The sequence below is a fragment of the Corvus brachyrhynchos genome, unplaced genomic scaffold (genome assembly GCF_000691975.1).
Source record: "Corvus brachyrhynchos isolate BGI_N302 unplaced genomic scaffold, ASM69197v1 scaffold137, whole genome shotgun sequence".
Lineage (NCBI taxonomy): Eukaryota > Metazoa > Chordata > Aves > Passeriformes > Corvidae > Corvus > Corvus brachyrhynchos.
The window spans coordinates 3,629-6,468 of record NW_008238830.1 but is presented as its reverse complement, the minus strand read 5'-3'; the positions used below and the strand labels follow the sequence as shown (position 1 = coordinate 6,468).

At 51.3% G+C, this 2,840-nt stretch overlaps 1 long non-coding RNA gene across 1 annotated transcript in view; it reads left to right on the top strand.

Moving 5' to 3' along the window:
- LOC108447617 overlaps positions 1-2,488 on the top strand; it is a 17,766-nt gene extending 15,278 nt beyond the window's left edge. Inside the window, exon 3 of the long non-coding RNA XR_001863267.1 lies at positions 2,103-2,488. This is a non-coding gene — a long non-coding RNA (uncharacterized LOC108447617). The remainder of the gene's footprint in view (positions 1-2,102) is intronic.
- Positions 2,489-2,840: the final 352 nt, after the last annotated feature.

The following is a 2,840-nucleotide window of genomic DNA, read 5'->3' as shown; positions in this document are numbered from 1 at the left end:
CGCGGCTCGCCGCCCTCGTGAGCCCTCCCAAAGCATTATGGGACTCTGCGATGAAGCCTTTACATTTTCTGTTCCAAGGTGCCTTGTGGGTGACCTTTGGCAATGGCGGAGCAGTTGCGGCGAGTCGGGGAGGGAGGCAGGAGGAGCGAGGGTCTGCTCAAGTTCAAGCAATTCCACAGCGCCTTTTCTATTCTTAACCCAGGCATACCCCGCAACGACGGCGTTGGCCTCGGAGAGCGGCTGAAGCGTGCTGCCAGAGGACCCTGGCCTTCTTAGGAGACGGTGAGTAGTGGAATTGTCAGGTTTTGGCTGACGTGCCACTAAGTTCATGCACTGATGTTTGGTTTTCTTTATTGTAGCCGACTAGGAGACGGCAGGAACTTCCCGGACAGCAAGGCAGCCTTATTTTGCACCCAAGGTGGATTCACATCCCGGATGTCCGAGAGAGAAGTTGAGGGTTACAACCCACAGAGGGGATGAAAGCAGGGCGCTGGGTCGGGCCTCGCCGGGAGGGAATTTTGAGTCAGCTTTGGAGGTGGGGATGTCCAAGAAGGGACCCCTTAGCCCACATAAAGGGAAAGTCTCACTTTCAATCACCATGCCGAGGCGGGCAGAGCAGTCCTGGTGTGTGTCGTGTCACTTGTCTATTGTATGTTCTGTGTCTTTTGGGCATCTTCTGTCTTAGGTCTTTTTCCTTAGCCCTTTGAGGGGCCAGCTTATCGGAACTGCCGGGCATCATCCTTAGCATCCGTGTTCCTCGGCTGGGTGCCATACCATCAGACCTCTGACTGACGAGCTCGGATGCGCAGCGGAATCGCATCTGCCTCTAGAAGCATTGAGTCAGAGGTCTTTTATGGTCTTGTTCTGAGCTGTATTCACAGCTGTGCACCACACTGATCCATTACATAGGATTAGGACTTGTCAGAATGCAAAGAGCAGTAGAGGATTCTGACTGTATGATTCTTGGGCATCCGTCTTTGCGGTTCTCGGAATAAGCCCTTCTGTTAGCATCTTCTTTGAGCCTCGTCGGTCTCTCTGAGATAATCTCGCTCCGCATTCTCTCAGTCCTTGTGGTCATTCTTCTTGCCAGAGTTTTCTCTCTTCATTGCATCTCCTCGTTTGTCATTTCCTGTGTCACAGGTGCCTGCATGGGTTTGGCCCGGAGCTGCTCTGCCCTGCTGCACCATCTGGTGTATAGGTGTAGTAGGACAAGTCCCAAGGCCTTGAAATTTATAATGTAGGGTGTAGTTTGGCCTCTAGCTGGTATTCCTAGATTGACACAGGATGGCTGGAGCTATTAAGTTATTATGCAGGACTCTGACTTTTGTCATTGCTTTCTTTCAGATGCAGATGGATTAAGTCCATGGCAGGGTGCCCCAGACCGGCTGAGGGGGTTCCTGCAAGAAGGTCAGTCGCTGTTTGTGTTTGTGAGGTAACTGTAAATGGTGGCTATGTTACAGCATTGTTCTTTGTCTTTGCTTTCAGGAGGTAAAGCCGGATAGCAGCAGTCAAGGTCGATGGAGGAAGGTAAGCGGTGACCGGTGGACAGAATGAGTTGTTATTGCTCAGTTATCAATTTCTGGTGCAGTTCGAAGTCCACTTTTTTAATGCTGAACCTCCTAGCCGACCGGCCAACGGACCCGCTTCGCCGCCGTCGTGAGCGCTCCGGAAGCATTACGGGACTCTGCAATGAAGCCTTTACATTTTCTGTTCTGAGATATCTTCCGGTACATCCATGGCTGTGGAGTTGCGGTGAGTCGGGGAGGGAGGAGGAGGGAGGGTCCACTTAAGTTTCAGCAATGCCACAACACCTTGTCTCCTCTTAACCCAGGCATACCCTGCGATGATGGTGTCATCATTGTGGAGCGTGGCCGAAGCATGCGGTCCGAGGACCCTGGCCTTCTTAGGAGATGGTGAGTAGTGGAATTGTTGGGGCTTTGGCCAGCGTGCCACTAAGTTCCTGTAGTGATGTTTGGTTTTCTTTATTGTGGCTGACTAGGAGACAACAGCCCGGTGATGACAGGAGCTTCCCAGAGGGTGAGCCGGCCTTCTGTTGTGCCTGAGGAGGATTCCCATCTCCAGATGTCTGAGAGGGACTGGAGGAAGTACACAAGATGTTCTCATCCATCTTCCTTCTCAGTTTTGGTACTGGCTTCTTTTCATGTGCCATTCCCTTGGACTTCTATAGGGAGGGTATTGGACCCTCCCTCAGTGACTGCAGTATTCCAGTAGGTTCCATCACCTCTAAGTGTATTGCGCTCGAGAATTAATCTTGAGCCCTCGCGTCATCTTTTCTTAATTTGGGGTGCTGCCTGTCCATGCGCCGCTTAGGGTCAGAGCTACCCTGCCCCGGCACATAGAGTCACAGTTAGGAAGAACAGTCATAAAACTTAAGGGTTCATCTATTTTCTATGGGGTTTTGGGCAGAAAATTCATGGGCGCGGTGTGGGGATAACTCCACGGGCCAGTCTTTGACCGCTTCACATTGTCTTGCAGGTCCCGAGGAGGCTTTGGATCTCCACAGTCACCGACACTACCGATTTTCCCAGAATCTACGGTTCGATGTCGAGGAGCGGCAGCTGGGGAAGATGTATCAAAGTACCTTCATTGGTGGAGTGTTTTGCTGAATGGCTACAGTCAGTGTGTAAGCTGAAGAGCGTGTGACTGTCTGTATCTGTCTGTGAGAAGTTGTGTCTGCCTGTGAGAGTGTGTGTGTGGAATGGTTCTAACCTTGTGTGTATGATTTTTGCCTTTCAGTTTTTCAATACACTTTTAAATTTGGAATAAAAAAACCCCAGCTGGGTTGTTCCCCCCCCCACCCCGGCTGGGTTGTTTCCCTC